We start from the raw sequence: 19,514 nt of genomic DNA, 5'->3' as shown, positions 1-19,514 counted from the left end.
AGAAATGAAAGGATGGTGAGCAACAATAGATCGAAGAAAGGGGATAAAAAGAGGTGAAGAGGAAGGAGGAGACCGAAAAGAGAGAATCAAGAGGAGGAAAAAGATGAGGAAGGACCGAGAAGCGGGAAACAAACTGATAATAGCGCACTGGATCATCGTATTCTGGTTACAAGCTACACAAACACAGGAACTTGGAAATAACAATATATGACTTGACCATCTACATCTAGGCTAAGCCAGCGATGACCATTATTCAATTTTTATTGTTTAATCTTGTGGAATATATGCGTCGATGCTGTCAATTCTACTAAATTTATTGAAACAATTCCTAGGTTTCATTACCAGTTTAGCTAGATTTTATAGGGCCTAGGTCAGCATGATGGCTTGAATACTCGTACTATTTACTGGTTATACTTTTCAACAATGTTGAAAAACTTATATAAGATTCGAAATTCATGTGGGCCTAACAAAATGCATATTGTATTCCAAATTCACATGTAACTTTTACAAACAGCCATGAAGAAAAACTTTTTAAATGTGAATAAAAGTATTCTTTATCATTCAATTAAAATTCGATTAATTCTTTGATAACAGCGTCTTTATACATCCTTACAGTTATTGAATTTCATTGCAACTTATTCACATTTCTCCACTCCTAAGTAATATAATAGTAGCTGGCTGGACAAAACGATTCTCAAGTGGCTCAAAGATATTGTATCCGAAACAGTGGATGTCTCATGAGACTCATCTTCGATATCTCTGTAGATTTATCCAGCTCTAAAATGCTACTTGTGCACTCGATATTGAGAAATAACCTATTTAGAACGAGAAAAGAATGAGTTTGAAAATATCGACTACTGTAGATCTACCCGATCTTGTCCGTTCAAGATTCTCAACCGATCAAGTGGTGCGAGTGACCCTAACTTATGTCGAAAATGGAAATAAAATATATATAAATGTGGCCCGATTTTGGCCAAGATTTCCCCGTAGTACTTGAAAGAGAAGGACATATCGAATTGAATTCATTCAACTGTAACAACAGCAGCATGTTTACTCATCGCTTCACTCTTACTTGTTTTATATTATATAATAGTGGAAATATGGACTGACTAATTATATTTCTTTATATTCTTATCATTCAAATAGTATCCCATTAAAGTAGAATAGAGTAGATTATCATGAATTTATTAATCAATATTGAGTCATGTCATTAGTAGTTGCATTTTTTCTTATTCATCTTTAATTCATCATCAGACCTATGATATTTAATGTAATATCATCATCATATATCCAAGAATATGCCAAAAATATTTTATGTTAGGCAAAATTATTGTTCATCAAGTAGAAGACATGATTTTTTAAAGAATATGTTACATCGAAGAAGACATTAGTGATAGATTTTGGCATGATGTTTCATGCCATCTCATTGAATGACATGAATACAAAGTCATCAGATAAAATTTGTAAAAATATATTATTTAAATTACTAATACCTTGAAATGGGATTGAAATTAAATGAATCAGTCCATTTGGGATTGGAAACTAATTGAATGTTACCAATTATGTGAAATCAGAAAATATTATCAGGTAATGCTTCATTCCGTGGTAAGTTTTGAGAACGATTCCGAGGCTTACTTCACGCTCTTCATAGATTGTGAGAAAACCTGAAGGAGAATATTGAGACTTTGAATTTTATTGTAGACGATTTTATTGTATGTTCCCGAATAGCTATGGGTCTCAATGAGAATAAAGACTTCGAGTTTTATAGTAAAGGATTGGTGTATTTCAAGTTGTTCAACGACTTTGAATCGCATTCCGAGTGTACGCGCTGGAAGTGACCGGTTCTCGAATAATGAACTCTTTCAGTTTTATCGAATGCGTTTCGGAGATTGTAATAACGAGGGAAGGACAGCGATCGCCCGGAGAATATGGGGCCTGACCGGCGTGGCGCAGTACGCGACCATCATTTATTTCTTATTACGGCCAAGTGGAAGGAGCACATAATTTATTCGAACAGGAAACCGAATAACAAACAAAAGCTGCGCCCTTGTCTCGCTGAAGCCAGCGAGCTGCTGGGCAGATTGTGGCAGATCGCAGCCTGATACCATCTGGCCAGGTAATTGCCCCCTTTCTTCTCTCTCCTCTCCTGCTGCTTTCCCAATCACCAGCGCTGATAAACAACCGGTAGCTGAGTGCTCCTGTTCTTCGACTCCTGCTACATACACCATCCGCCACAATTACCAGCATGTACCATGCTGCTCAGCCTCCTTGCTTCTCCCATGGCTCCACTTGCTCATCCAGTCATCTTCCCATGACGCATCAAGGCAAGACAAAGAAGGCATGCAAGTCTGAACGTGTAGCATCTCGCTTCATATATACGAATAGGAGGTCTGTTCCACCTGTATGTCTAATTACACACACAATTTTTGGACGTACGACTTTTTGCCGTCCTTATAGATTCTATTAGATTGAACACAGCTTGACAAACTTATTATGAGATGTGATTATGTGTTTGTCAAGTTCCATTCAATCTGATAGAATTTATAAGAACGGCAAAAAATTGTACATCAAAAAATCGATGTGTGTGTAACTAGAATATCTAATTTCTATGACAGAAGAATCAATGTTCTATATGTACAGTATGTATTATATACAGTATATAATATGTAGTTACTATATGGATCTTGTTGATACATGATCTTCCATTGGTGGGGTTTAGGTTAATTTCCTGTACATGGTACAGAAACCTGTATAGTACACCCCCATGAGAAATTCAAGTTGGTTTTTATGGGAGTCTAGGGCTCTAGGAGGTTTGTTTTACCTGTAACAAAGAACAATGTAAAAAATTTATTAATGATGATCACACTAGTGCCAGGTCTAAGCCACTCAGTAGGCTTACACTTTTCTCTATTGAAAAATGTAGCATGCGGCTCCATGTAGAGTAAATGTCTCAACATGTTACAAAGCAAGGCATGAGGCAACACATGGTCGACAGAGGAGGCATGCGACATCAGTGTTACATCTCGGTTTGCAAGATTGTTCCTGCTATACCAGAGTGCGATGAAAAAATTTATTGTTTAATGGCGTGTGTACCACGTCATTTTGTGTTTCCTCGAGGTGTATGTGAACATGAAACCCCATTATTTTCCGACCGCACCTGACTTTGCTAGCCCAGTGTATAGTTGCAACATCAAGGCATTAAGTGAGTGGTGGTTGCCAGTGTAAATGTAAAGTGGTAGTAGGATAAAAAATATGATTGAATTGGGAAATAAATCATTTGCTAAACACATGTAAATATGCAAGTAGAATATGAATGTCTCATTCATGAACATTACACCTTTTTGTAACGGAGCATTATTAAATGAATAGGATAAAAATGAAAAGAAGATTTGACTCTCGTACGACTTCCGACATCGACGACGACAGGCATTGTTGTCTGATGACATCCACATTGTCCAAATTCCAATGTGCTAAAGCAGCTGATCAAATAACTTTTCGTTATTTGTGTTTATTATCTAAGAATAAAAACATTTCGAATAATATCAAAATATTTCGATTTAAGAATATAAACCTAATTTTAAAACATAAAACACAATATTTCAGGTTTTTCAGACAAATTGAAATCTATCCAGTCTGAGATCCTCACCTAGTCGTGGTCGACGACGGCATTTATGCACAAACTAAAACCCACATTTATATGATACGAATCATGTGACAATAGTATTTGATTCAAATCACTTCTTGTGTATTTGAGAAGGTGATATTGTGGTAATTATTCATATTGAATGAAAATTACTAAGAAAGTGTCAAAAAACCACAGATTTATTGGTACTTAGAAAGACCGGTTACGGTTATTACACCATTGTCAATCTCTGATAAACTGAGTTTTATCAATAAATCTGTGGTTTTTTTGACAATTTCTTAGTCTTTTCCATTTAAAATGATTCAAATCATGTGATCAATAAAACTATACAAAGGTCGTCTACGTTTTCCGCAGAATTAGGCGGTCGTCCAAACAGTATAATATAAGGCGAAGGCTAACGGCAGCAGACAGACGGAGAAAAAATCAAATCTTCAGGTAGACGTGAGCAGACATATGGGGACGTTTGCGTGTATTGCAACATTCGTTTACCTGACCGTAAACTTATTCTTTCCCCGTCTGTTTGCTGATGTGTGCATTCGCTTTATGATGGAAAGTAAATTATGATTTTTCTGAGAAAAAAGATCATACCACTTGATTGTCAATGAGAAATTAATTTATTTTCATCTATGCTTTGACAACGTTGAATGACCATTGGGCATCTCACAACAGCTGCAATCAAGAAACATAAATACAGTTCACAAGGTTTCTCAAGAATACAATTATTTACAGTAATGTATTCTAATTATTCAAACTGACAGGAGGAATAATATATTAATATATTACATAATATTGTTTCCACTACCCATATCAGAGGTATTTATTAAGCATGAAAAAACATTTACAATAAGGATTGCACATTTACCACCAGTTCAACAACGGTCCTAGAATGTAAACGACACTGAAAGATCAGATTAACTCAGTTCTACTTCTTGATAAAGATATCTGATCCAAATGTGATATGCTCATAATTGTTGGATCAATATGGTCTTGATTTCATTTGAAAAGGAAAATCAGGAAGTCCTTTCCTGGACGATGAAACTCAACACTGAAAAATATCTCCAGTACATAATGCTCTGAATACGGAGTGTTATCAGTTGATGTCATCACGTGCTCTATAGCTGACCAACTCAACAATGTTCAAGTGATCGACCATTCTACTTTTCTCGCATATATTATTCTCATTCATTCACTATTGTGCACTAATCTATCCTTCTTTATTTCCCATTATATTCTTGCTATTAGACACTCCTCTTTCAACGTTCTCTCTGGTGGAGGAGATGTTCTACCTGAATCGAATTTTCACTCTCGGACAGAAAAATGACTCAGTCAATTTGGAGAGCTGGATTCGCAAAAATCACGAAGACAATCGCTTTCTCTTTTGCCAATGTTGCAATCTGTTACATGATACTGAGAGTCTTTCAAGATTGATTCGATTAGCTTTAATTTATTGCTCATTTATTTATTCAATTTAAGGTTCGAAACTCCTGAAATGTCAGGCGTCATTTTACGACATCTTTTAGGATGTGGCATAAAATTGGACGAGAGATTGCAATAAACTGGAAGGGTAACCGTAACGTATGAAAGTAGTTTTTCTTACAGGCAGATTCAGTCTGATTCAGTGATAGACATTATACGACTAGCGGGCGAGCACGATTTTGAAAAATTACGTAGTGCAAAGTCATATTTCCTGTGCAGCTAGAACACAAAAGAAGTCTTTTTTCATCAATTCCTGGTAAGAAAATAATCAAACAAGTAGAACGAATTATGAATAAATTTCAGCTCGGACGAATTGCTGACCTTAGCTGATGATGCTAAGGAAGGGTACGAACTACGAAGAGAATGGTCAAGTCTTGTGAGCTTAAAGTTCTTTTGTACTATTGATAAATTTATTATAGTATATATTATGTGACTGTATGTATTCAATTATACAAGAAACGAATAAATTTGAATTTGAAAGTCGTTGTAGATTTCGTAGATTTCAGCTCACTATCGACCTTCTCTATCTATATCTATATCACGGACAAATTTTATGATTTTATCATTGTATAACTGGTTAGTGGCATCGATCTTTACCGCGATTTAGTTGTTCTGTTCGCTCTTCAAAAAGGTAAGACCATCAGCTGACAAAATAGTTTAATCGAAGTTGATAAAACCAAAGGAAGATTTTTCAGCCCTTCCACCCAGTTTTTGATTAATTTATAAAACGCAAATCAAGTTGTGATAAAAAATATAGTGTTATATTATTATAAAAAAGAAATATGATATTTTATTAGACATCTCTCAGTTATTTAATAATATGCTAAAATGTCCACCCATTGAAGCTATACACACTTTGACTTATTTCACCATAATATTCATGTTCTATGATATGGGACGTACTGTTCATAAGACGACTGAAATCCACACAGAATGTTACACAGGAACACAGCTCTAGGTATACTAATTTAGTAGGGCTAACTTCGTGCGACAAAAGATAATTTTTCTTTATTAGAGATAAACTATCACACACACTTAAAATAGGACAACAGGACTAAAAAATATCACTCTGTAGTACAAAGAGGTTTTTATGGTAGTTTAGGGTATCAGTGCCCGATATAAAATGTAGATGAATTTAGTTATAGCAGTATGCTATGAATAATATCCTGGCCCTCATGGATAATTAGCAATTGCTAAAGCCCTTCTCTTGAAACGTTTGCTCATCTCTGGTCTCATATCGTACATACTTTATTGTACGTACATTCATAAAGAACGAGCCGTATTATCGGTTCTCACATTAGAAGAGTGTCTATCTTTGATAACTACAAAATCACTGATTGTTCGGAACCCAACTAGAGCTGGAGGTTTATTGGGTAAATTAAGTGTCATCATTTTTATGTCCTTTCTTTAATAACGCGATTACCAATTTTTCAAATAAGTGCAAACTTTCTTATCTTTTTCATTCATTGTGATACATTCTGTAATTCATTTATTCATTTGAAGTATTATGACAACCTTCAAGATTCAAAATCTTCAAACCAATATTCCTGGACCAAAAATCAATATAATAACCTCAACCTTGGGATAACATTGAATTTTTATCAAAATTGTTGGAGAGAAATATAACAGGCTCAGTCTAGTTTTTCCTTCAATGGCATAATATTATGATTGTAGTATTTTGTACAATAAATGAATAAATAAATAGTTGACTATCCCAAAAAAAATACCAACGCATAATGAATAACGTAGTTCAGCTCCAGTATCAATTCTCAACTTCAATTGTTTTTAATTCAAAATTGAAATGAAATGAAATGAAATTGAAAAATGAGATTACTGTCATGTGAAAATTACTTCTGTTTCAGAATTTTTGGAACTCTAGAATTTTCTCCATTCTGTAGAATCTTCAAACATGAGTTTTTTGTGATAACTGTAGGCAAATTATTATTTAGCTGAAGCAAGTAACTAAAGAATTATTCTTCTTTATTCGCCTACTCGTATTCCCATTATTCAAATATTAACTATTGAAGGAACAATTTAACTCAACCGCAATGAAGAAATCAAATCTATCATCCCTCATCGATGCTTTATTGTAATTTCAGACAGTAAACCATCACTAAAAATTAAACTAAGGCATGAAAAATTTATCATAAGTTATCCACTTGAGTTTCAATCGATTATTATGAAATCATACGATATGGACTCCAGACTTTTATATTGAAAATTTGACTTCAAAGTTACATCACAACAAAATATTTTTGTAATCCTAGCAATTTTACTCTTTTACTACACATTTTTATTGAAGAAATCTAAAAATAACCTACTAGTGAAAAGCAGATCATGTTGACGAACAACCATGAATGAACCCAAATGACCCCAATTCAGGTTGGTCCATTAAATTACACTCTTTAAATTAACTTTTGAGTCGAGCAACTGAATGGATTGAAGCTTGATTACATGCTGTGGGCCGCCGACCCAGCTACGACTTAATTAGGCGGCTTTTTCGGCGACCGGCCTAAGATGTCGGATCCGTACCGGTCAGTGATTTATATCCGTGAACGGGTCGGACGGACAGATGGACGGCGCCTCCCACTACGTTTACACACGCGATAATCAATTTCCAGTATCGCCGTGGATCCAGTAGGGAGTTTGTAGACTGCACCCTTGGGCCTTGTAGCACTGATTAGGTAGCTGACAACTGAGTACATGGCGCCAGATGTGAAATCAAATAATTGATCGAATCATAGTTCAATTCAAATTGGATTTAAACGTATTGCTCTATTTGAAATTATATTGAATAGCAATATTTGGATTGAAATTCTCCTATTTCAAAGAATAAGTGAAATACTTTTTGTAGTGAGTTCGGATGGATTATTGATTAAATAGTTAACTGAAGAAATAGGCTGCTAAATTAATCATTGATGAAAACTGAACCATATTTATCAAAATAAGTAGATCATTTAAATGTATGGGTAAAGCTCAGAAATATTTGATGAGAAATAATTAGGAATTAATGAAGCCGGTACAAGAAACAAGTAATAATAATGAAGAGACTCTTTGTATTAAATTAAAATACTAAGAAATTGTCCTAAACCACAGATTTAAAAAGCTGAGGTTTTTGACAGTTTCTTAGTCTTTTTATTTAATATGAATAATTATTACCACAATATCAACTTCTCAACTACACAAAAAGACTCTTTCTACTCTACAACATTCATAAAAAATTGAGTTTGTCCTCCTGTCACAGGTCTCATCGGGGAAGAAAAGAATGCAAATAAATTTTACATCCGTATAATATTATTTTTCAATTAAAAATTTTCAATTTTTTCATGTTATTGAAAAGACATTCAGTCTATTCTAATAATAATATTCGAAAATATTTCGAATAATTGCAATCAAAGAAAGTTCTCATCCTAACTTGAACTTACTGGTAACTAACCTAATTCTAACTATCCTAATATTATAAAATCGTAGTTAAACTTCAAGTAAAAGTTAACCATAGAGTGAAGCTATTATCATTATGTTATTGTGGAAAGTAAAAAAAAATCAAAATGAAAATGCTGATGCTAATGATATTGATGACCGAATACAAACTCAAGAGAGAACAGTGGTATAATCGAGGCTGGCCAGAAAATAATGCAAAATGTGTTGGAGCCGGGGCAGCAAGCAACAAGCACAGCTTGTCGGATGTGCACACAGCAGCCATCGTAACTCAAGGCGTGAAAACGTATCTAATTACAATTCACAAGCAGCAGAGAACAGAGTAGGTATTGGGATCGGAGTGGTGCCTGGTGCCTGCTGCTTGCTGGTAGCCCAAGGAAACAAAAGGCTACTGGGCTGCGCGACTACAATCCAGACCTGGATGGACAGTTTATTGCCGCGGAAAGGCGCGGCTTTATAAATATGCAAATCTGAGGCTGCTGCTGATGATGCTGCTGTCGTTGATGATGATAATGATGATGATGTTGGTGATGATGATGATGATGATGGGGATGATGATGATGATGATGATGTGATGATGATGATGATGATGATGATGATGATGATTATGATGAGGAGGATGATGACTATGATGATGAGGATGATGACTATGATGATGAGGATGATGACTATGATGATGAGGATGATGATGATGATGATGTTGATGATGGGGATGATGATGATGATGATGATGATGATGATGATGATGATGATGATGATGATGACGATGACGATGACGATGACGATGACAAGAGGACACCGTCAGCTACAGGAGTCTGTGGAGAAGGTAGAAGATTATGAAGAATAAGTGGAGTGGGGTTAAATTGAGAGGGGGGGGATAAAAGGTGGAGAAATGTTGAAGAAGTGGAAACAGCAAGATGGTCTTCTGAGGGTGAAGAGATGAGGAGAGGTGCAAAGAGCTTGAGCAAGATGATATGGGGAGGAGAAAAAATATGTGTAGGTTGAAAGATATGGAGAAAGGTGAAAGGAGTTGAAACGAGAACATAGATATTATGAGAGGATGATTTCAGGAAAAACATTGGAAAGCGAAAATTATAAAAGAATGTATGATGGAAGCGGAGAAAAGAAATAACGTTACAATGGAACAAGTAATGAGAAGTATAGAAGAAATACGATTATTATGAGATAGTTGTGGAAAGAATGCAAGGGTTGAAAAGTAGTAAAACAGTCGGAACTGCATAAGGATACAAGAATAGAAAAAGTAGAAATAGAGAGTAAAAGTATTTTTCTAATTGAGAGTCAGTTTGGTATTTCTCTGAATTCTCACCTTTTATAAATTATCAATATAGGTGTGAATTATTCTACTTTGTACCACATTTTTAAAGTATATTGATTTAAAGTTTATTTTGTGTCTCTACTTTTGTTATAAAGCTTTTCGTTTCAATGTCTAGTTATTTTAAGTATTTTTAAGCAACTCTCACCAGCGGGCAAAGATTTTTCTTTTTGTCGGTGATGCCTAGAAACTTTATAATTGTTTTTTTCTGCTTTCATGTATATGCATGTATGTGTAATATTGTATTATGAACAATTTATTTTTATTTTTGCTCGTGTATGTACGTGTATGAGTAAATTATTGTTTGTTTTCTTTTTGGCAATAAATAAATAAAAGTGAAAAGTAGAATAAAATAATATAATAGGAACAAGAAATGGGAGGAAGCGAAAAAGGGATATAAATGAGTTAGGAAGAGAAAATAATATAATATATAAGAGGGAAAAGGAAAGAAACGTGAATTAAGATATGAAAAGATGATAAAATCGTGAATAAAGAAAGGTGGAAAATGAAGGAAGATCAGAGGAGAAAAGGAAAAAATGTGAGAAAATAAGGTGAAAATCGAGAGAAATAGAGGACAGTGTGGAAGTAGACTCAACAGAAAATATGAAAAAGCTGTTCGAGTGAGCACTGTTTATTAAAACTGTTTCGTTTAATAAAAGTAAAACGAAAGGGAACTGGAAATTGAAAGAGCTAGGACGAAAAAGAAGAAAATAAGAGGAACAGGACTTATTATGAATAAGAAGTAAAGATGCTCAGGAGAGGATGGCAAAGGAGTGAAAAAAGGATAGATATTGTAAGAGATAGCATGAGATAAAATGAAAGGGTAGAGCGAGAGTGTGATAGCGAGGCGTGGTGGAGGAAGGAAGAGTTAAGCATTAGTTTTCTGTTGTTAGAAAATCGTGCACACCTTTTTTAAGAAACACAAAAAGTGGACAGATGAAGTAGCTTCTTGTTTGTCGTGTATGGTGCGATCATGAGGCATGAGGTGTAGCCTCACCTCGGCAAGTGAGGGTATCTTCCTGCGATAATGCATCTTCAATGCTGCTGCAGTTCTATTCTTCCCAAGAAACCATGTGATTGTCCAGGAATGGCAAGTATTGGAATAAAGCGTGAATGTTGAAAAAATGAATAAAGTTGGAATGTCTCTTAAAATCAAGTATTTCATCCTGCCACAAACCCAGGGCCAGATCCAGGGGGGGGGGCAGCGGGGGCATGTGCACCGGGCGCCGAGTTAGAGGGGGCGTCAAATTATGGTCACCATTTTCTTCTAAAAATGTATAGGTAATAACTGCTTTAGGCGTTCATATCTGACGTAATTGTTAATTTGTAAGTTTTAGTAGCGTGATATAGAAACACGGATGAATAGAAGATAGACTATAGAAAACTCCGTGCACATTTTAAATTTCTTTCACTCAAATATTTTGGCAAAACCAACAGAACAAAATAACAAGTATTTTTATAGCCGCAGTATACTTCCGCTGTATGAACGTGGCAAAGCGAAGAAAGCCTGACAAATTAGAATTATTTAAGAACTTGATCAAATAATGATCTTGTGGATCTATTGTTTTCTTATAACTGCAATATTTCCTGCTCTATTAACTAACTTAATAACGCTTTAGTTTTACTCAGTCTGTGACCATATCTCAATTTGGGAGAGGAATAGCAAAAGGTTACCTTATTTTTCTCTCCCTATCATTTTGATGATGTACTTATTGTATGAATCAATAAAGAATAATATCTTATGATTTACTTCATTCAATAATTAATCTTAAATTTTGATTAATTTCATAGCTTCAATTGAAAATTGAAGAATATTTAATGCTATTGCATTACCTGGATCATGCATCACATGACGATGTTTTAGGAAGCAGATCCCAAAAATAATAATGTACTTTGAAGAATATTATCATTTTATCATCACAAGAGAAATTTATGACAAAAATAAGTATAATTTTCACTTGAGTTCTTTGTCAATTTTACTTCTGTACTTTTTTATTCAAGTATTATAAATGATTATAGATATTTTTGTGATGCTTCATGATGATTATCTACCTACTTATTAATTTATATTATTGTTAAAAATGCGTAATTAATCCTCAGTATTAATAGCAATATTCATTCAAATATTCTTGCAATCAACAAGTTAATTTTAAAGTTGGAGCTTTAATTTTTTCAGCATTTTTTCAATTATATATGTTAATGAGAATGAACAATGGCACAATTTATATTATCATTGAAAATCCCTTCTAATTCAACCTCAGTTTTATTTCAACCTCGTATACAACTAATATAGTAATAATCCCTTACTTTTTGTAAATCGGTCGGTGATGAACGATCGTGAGAAGGGCGCCAAAAGTAATCTTGCCCCCCCTGGAAAAATAGGTAGATCCGGTCCTGCACAGACCTCACCTGTTAGAGGAGAATGCTAATAACTAGAGGAGCACCTTTGAACTACTCAATATTATTAATATTAAAATTGTAGATTTCCACTTCGAACTTACAGTTGAGGGAGCTTGGAAGCGAGGAACCATCAAGTGCAACTCATCGCATGAGACGCTTACAGCTATTTTGACTTCAACTACTTCAAGTAAGAGGTTCCAATTCTATCAAAACCATTGATTTTGAACAAATTTCAAAAGTCCAAGTGGAAATAAATCCTCTTCTACTTGAGTAAAGAATAGATATAGAGTATATAGAGTGATTTGTAAATATTCACAGCGATCGTTGGCTATATAGATAAACATGATAGAAAAGATTAATAACATTCTCATTTATATAATTTATTTACTTCTAAATCTGAATTTATGATAGTAATGGGGTGATGAGAGTAGAGTGGTGTTTGTCATAGAAAATTAGTATTCTAGCTCTAGCTGAATGTAATTTTTACTTACACTTGACCAACTCTCGAAGAGTAGAAGTAAAAAAATGGTAGATTTTCTGACTATTGAGGTTCATGATTAATTTATGGCCTATTGAATGATTTCCATCTCTTAAATGCTGAGATAAGTCAAAGTGTTGCCCATTCATCCCACCATCAACCTCTTCTAAATAGTAAATTCAGCAACCGATTGACAGACATCAATCACTATACTGTACTGTTCTCAACAGTAAATGAATAATAATTATAGTTTTCATCTGTGTCCAATGATCGAAGTCTGATCGACCATTATACAACCGGCATTAAATCTTTTTGTCTCTTGATATATACGATGTGCTCCAATCTTCTATATATAAAAGCGAAATGACACTCACTCACTGACTGACTGACTCACTCACTCACTCATTCGCAGAACTAAAAATCTACCGGACCAAAAACGTTCAAATTTGGTAGGTATGTTCAGTTGGCCCTTTAGAGGCGCACTAAGAACGGATTTGAAAAAAATTCCAAAGATTTTTTTTTGAAAGCGTTTTTTCAGCTTTATTGAGAACAAATGAACAGAAATTGTTCAAATTTAGTACAGAAGATCAGCTAGGGTGTAATAATGTTGTATTAGAAGGAATATGCAATAACGTCAAAGATACGCCCATAATTAGCGTATTTCCAGCGTTTTTTGCTTTTTCTCAGATTTATCGAGAACAAATGAACAGAAATTTTTCAAATTTAGTACAGAAGCTAAGCTAGGGTGTAATAATGTTGTGTTAGAATGAATTTGAAATAACGCCAAAGATACGCCCAAAATTAGCGTTTTTCTCAGCATTCTCACCTATTTCAATAATTGATGGAAATATATTTAAAAAAATTCAGTACACAGGTTTAGCTGAGGTGGAAGAATTTTGTTCGCTAAAGATACGCCGATACATAGTAGCAGATGTTTTTACCAGCGTTTTTCTACGTTTTCTCAAATTTTCGAGATCAAATTGACATAAAACGTTTAAATTTGGTACAGAGGTTCTGCTGAGGTCTACAAATCGAGAGGCCTTCAATATTTCGCCTATGATATGCTCAAAACTGGCGTTTTTCAACGTTCTTCTAGATTATTAGCTTTCTCAATATCTTATCGACCGAAATTGTTAAAATTTGTTACACAAATCCGTCTGATTTTTCAGGTTTGGAGTAAGTAATGGCGGTGATAAATTGGAGGGTTTCTTTTCTCCAGTTTTTCATTGAGTTTTTAATGCATATTTCTTCATTTCTCAGAAAAATTCTCTCGACTCGAGAAAGTTGGAGAATAAATGATTTGTAAGTTCTACACGTCATTCCTATCTCAAATTTAAAAGGCTAGACTGGAGTATAATGATTCTCAAAATATCCCAACTAAGTCTAACCATAAAGTAAGGATAGTACTTTGTTCTTTCGTCTGTGCATGGTCTAACACAGAAATAATTATGCATTCTTGATTTTTCACCCTGCACTAAATAAATGAAATTAATCGGTGATTGAATCGAGCGAGGAAGTACTTTGACTTTCTGATGGAATGAACCATGTTCAAATGAAAAATGCAGGCGAGCGAAGCGAACCCGCTGATCTCAATTTTGGACGATCCAGCCCCCTAGCTAGACGGATATGGCGAGCGAAGCGAGCCTGACGGCTAGTGAATGTATATAGACGATGAATATTGTCTTGGTGTCATCAGCTTATAAAAATGTCATCAATCCTAATCTGAGTCCATAATGTCAAAATAGGAGTACATAATAAGCAAGAGCACATGATTATAACACTATAACAGGTCATGGTCAGTTTGTCTATCGGTTAGAAGTGCAGACACCGCTCCAAATCTGATACTTGTAAGAGGTGATACATGCAACACGCCCATCAGCCTGTGAAAGATTTAGAACTCTATTAGCGATGTAATGCTCGAGCAAACACCCTGACACAGAGAAAGAGAGAGAGAGAGAGAGAGAGAAAGGAGAGAGTATTACACATGTATCTTCACCTCGAGGCGCTACACTTTCGTAGGAAAAATACCCGTGGAAGAAGTGTCGATTATATTATGTGTTGAATCAAATCGATAAATCAATGGACAGGAAATCCTCTTCATCATCTTCATCCAATCTCCTCACCCTCTATCTTTCTTTCCCAACCTTCTCCACCAGCATTGTTCAAATCGATCGAAGCTCGAATAGAACGAAATCAGTTACAAGGTGGAAATTGATTATAATCATCGTCATTTCGTATCCGTTCGATAATTTAAAGCACCCAATACATAACTTTACATAGTTGGATGGTATCCCAATACATAAATATAAATCTATAAATATTTATGAGCGAGAGGCGACGCATTATAACCGCCTAGCATGCGAGGTGAGAAGATAGTACACCTTTTGCATCATTTTTCCAGCCGCGCTGCTTTCTTTCTTATTTCCAGATCAGCTTCGTTGCCTCTATAGCAACAGGCAACAGGGCCATTCAAATGCAGTCCTCATCCAAGATCAATTTCTGTAGTCAAAAAACATTTTTTGCCGAATTCGACATAGATCATGAAGGATACTACAGTTGCAGTTCAAGGCTCGTTGGTCTTCAATATAGTATGAACGAATTTAATCAATATAATAGAATAGAATGATTTATTGACAAAAAATATTTTTAACAATGCACGCATAGTCCATCAAACAAAATCAAAAGCTTGGCTATTAAACCATCAGCTGACAGTCTCATCAACAATATATTAACAAATTAATAATAATACAAGTTACATTAATATATAAAATACTGTGATTGTACAGATTGAAATATTAAACAACCGAACCACAAGTAATTGAAGAGACTTGAGATATTGTCATGATGTGTGAGTGCGCCACACACGGAAGCAACGAAGCATGGTTCAGTGAAATAATAATTTATATTGAATTAGAGTGGATTTTTCAAGTCTCTTCAATTATGGAAGAGTATCACATCAACATCCACATTGCGGACTTAACCACAAGTAACATGGACGCTCTGAGAATTTTCAATTTTATTTTTCATTTTCTTCACCATTCTTATGGAACAGTTAGTATCACCTCTATTCACTCATCTTCGTAGATTTTTGCTTCAAACTATTACTTTACTATTGCTTGAAATAATTCAACTCAATGAATGATATCGAAAAATCGATGAATTAGAATAACAGTTGATAGTGATATATAAATCGATTATCATTGATTAACATCGATGATATTTCAAATGAATGATTTCTTAGAGCAATTGTATCCTACTAGACTATCAGATTAACGAAAAGGATTTAATTTATATCAGGCTTCTCATAAAATTCATAGTTATAATCATTATTGAAAAGACTTCTCAAAATGCATGATCAAGTTTTCTTATCCTGAATGAATGAGACCTTGGTGTTTCAGCCTCGTTTTTCATGAAAAGGCCTTTCATGTTTCCTCTCTAGTCTATAACTTGTCTAGATATTAAAAATAATAGAAACCGGCATTTAAATTGGGAACGAACAAGATGAGCTCCTCCATAGGGTGTTACGCAATGCAATCAGCTTCTAGCTATTACCTATTAATTTTTAATTAGTTTATTTCCACAGTGGCTATTAACGATTAGCGGTAAGATTCTCACTGCAAACAGGATAGCCAAAATTTAATTAAATTCATAACAGCTTATTCCACAACATTATTTTTTGTTTAAGCATTAATTATATGGAGTAATTGATTATCTCCTTCGAGTAGCTTCTGTTCCTTGATCAGCAATCTTCAAAGTAAATAAGTCTTCAAACAGGTTGTCGGGCCTTTGAACAGAGATGAAGTTTGCTTTGCGCCTCCTTGATGAACTATCAAGTTTTAATCAATCGCACAGTGGATTCTCGAATGAACTCGAGGGTGAGTCATGTTGTTTTGATAGTAATCTGAGATGAGGTGAATGGAATATTGGATGCCTACCTTCAACTAACTTTTAATATAGTGCAGTGCATACCGGTATAGAGATAAGATAAACAAAATGTTCAGGATATCGCTTCCTTGTTGTTTAGTTTTATATACGGTAATTTGTAATCACACCAAAAATATAGCCAAAATAGAAACCAGAATAATAGGTTCGAACGAAGTAGGTTTACAGATTTATAATTGAATTGAATAAGGAGCAAAAAGTGTCTGAATCAAGTAATGAGAAGAAATTAGTGTAATGAAAAATTATTTTTGGATGATTTATTTCCAGTGACTATCAATCAGAATTGTAACTCGTTTTGTAACTTACTTCGAATCAATTACTTGCCGCTCAAGTTGTATATTGTTATGAATGGGCCTTCAGAGGGGATGCAGCGGAAGCAGGGCCGTCAAAGGCCTTCCAGACTCTTCCAGCGCATTCGGGTTTTGATGAGGGGAACCATCAACAAATGACAAGCGAATTATCGAATCTTCTGGAGGTTTCCATGCACTGCGATTGGTCGGACGTTTCCACATCTCTAGATATTTCTAGATTGTTCTGCCCGCCTTATATTAATGGCGCATCTCAGTCGGCAGGGCAGTTGACGGACTACAGTCGTATTGTTTGCTTCTTCTCATCGTGACAGACTAGTGATAAGTGATAATAATCGTGACAGACCAGTGATAAAGTGACAATAGACTTTTGTAGTTGTTTAAACAGTTATTATTCTTGGTGACAGTTATTCTTAAACAGTTATTTATATTAGTCAACGTAGGCTTGTGATAATTCTGGTAATTTATTACGTAGTTATCAGTTAATGATTGTTTCTAATTTACCACCGTGTGTTATAGTGTTGTAAGTAATAAATCTATTCAGTATAAATTGCCTCAAGTGTTTTATTTGTGTAAAAACCAGTAACAATATGAATTAAATCGTTATAAACTATTTCATATTGGATTATTACTATCGGCTGGACTAGAATAAATAATTATCAGAACATTTCAGCGAGTAAAAATCAATCAATCAACCTGTAGAATTGGTACGTCAAAGTAGTAAGCCTCTAAGTATGTCCATTTCCTCTATCATGCATTCGACTGTTATCAAATATTTGTCGAATGTTATTGAAATAATTGAGCTGAAGGTGAAGGAAACCTTTGTCTTGTGCGACAAGTGATTGATTCGACACAATCAAGCCAATCACCGCTTCAATTGAACTGTCAGTCGTCAGAGTGATTCATGGTAACCAGTTGGCCAGTTCCATGTTGGCTGCGTACAATTGAAATTATTTGCCATGCATACATACTGGCTCTGGCTCTGGCAAGTACAAGAAGACCATGCAGATGCGATTTGATCGATAGAAAGCCATCGCAGGTGGTGGGAGTGGGGGGGGAGAGCTAACATACCGGAAAAGGTCAGGGTATTTACATTGAAAGAAGGCCGATGAGTCACGAGAAAAGTTAATTGGTTGTCTAGATTAGGAGAAGGGGGTGGATGCATATTACTTGCCATTAGCATATAATGGACGGACCCGTTTTTGGACGCAGCGGGTATAAAGCGATTTCCACTGTGCCAAACTATCTCTATCGTTTAGACTTGCCACATCTTAAACACTACGCATTATCTCAAACTTCATAAGGCCAACTAGCTGGAAGACGCTGGAGATTGCAAAAACACATTGAGTCCCATGTAGAGATGAGGTGACAACTTTGTTAAGCTCAAATAATGAATACAAATGTACGGTAAATCAAGATTTGTTATTATTTTTAAGCTATAAACAAAGGAAAATTTGACAGGGAATCACCTGGCTAATTTAGTTAACATATTTCTATTCATATTATGTTATGGTAATCTTTTTCGGAAAAAATACTGAGAGATGGAGCTGTTAGCCTCTTTTTGTGAAAAAGAGTGTTTATACTGATTTTATTTATTTATTTATTTATTGATATACATTTATACATATAAAGGCTCACAGACAATACCATGAGAAGCCTTTTTTACACAATCAATAGATAACCATACTACATAATAAAGAAAACTTAAAAGATGAAAAATATTATGGAAAAAAATAAAGAAGAGAATAAGATAAAAAGTAAATCAAAAATAATTGAAATAATAATAAAGATAAAGAAAACAAAAAGAGTTTCAGCCAGAGCTCATAACATTTCATGACTCAAACGAGCTACAAGATAAATTCATTTCACAATTTTTCTTAAAGACATTAAATGAGTTCGAAAACGGACATTCAAAGAATGTTTGTTCATTCAAAGAATTATATAATATTAGACTTTTAATAAGAAACGAATTATAGTGATGAGTCTCACAAAAGGGATGTTGAACAATATATTTTTTCTAGGCCTAGCATAAGGTACATTGAAATTCAATAAATTTATGAATGATGGAATATGAACTTTATGATTTAAAATGTTGAATAATAGCAATAGAGCATTTACAGATCTGCGTAATTCTAGAGAGTGCACTTTAAATATCGATCTTAACTCACTAGTTGGAAAATTTAAGGGACAAAAGCAATTAATTTTTTTATGTATAAATGTCTCAGAATTCTATTTTGAATTTTTTCAATTTCATGAATGTCTGTCACATTATAAGGCTCCCAAACTACTGCAGCATATTCAAGTTTACTGTGAACTAGTGCATTGAATATTCTTAAACTAACATCACAATTAGTGAATGGTTTGGTATTGCGAAATATAAAACCCAGTAATTTATTAGCACTACCTAGGGTATAGTGTTAATGTGGTTCTTGAAATCAAGTCTTGGGTCCATGATAACTCATGATACATAAAAAATCAGATACATCTATAAATCAG

Source organism: Nilaparvata lugens, chromosome 4 (genome assembly GCF_014356525.2).
Source record: "Nilaparvata lugens isolate BPH chromosome 4, ASM1435652v1, whole genome shotgun sequence".
Classification (NCBI taxonomy): Eukaryota; Metazoa; Arthropoda; class Insecta; order Hemiptera; family Delphacidae; genus Nilaparvata; species Nilaparvata lugens.
Note: the sequence above shows the minus strand (reverse complement) of the source record.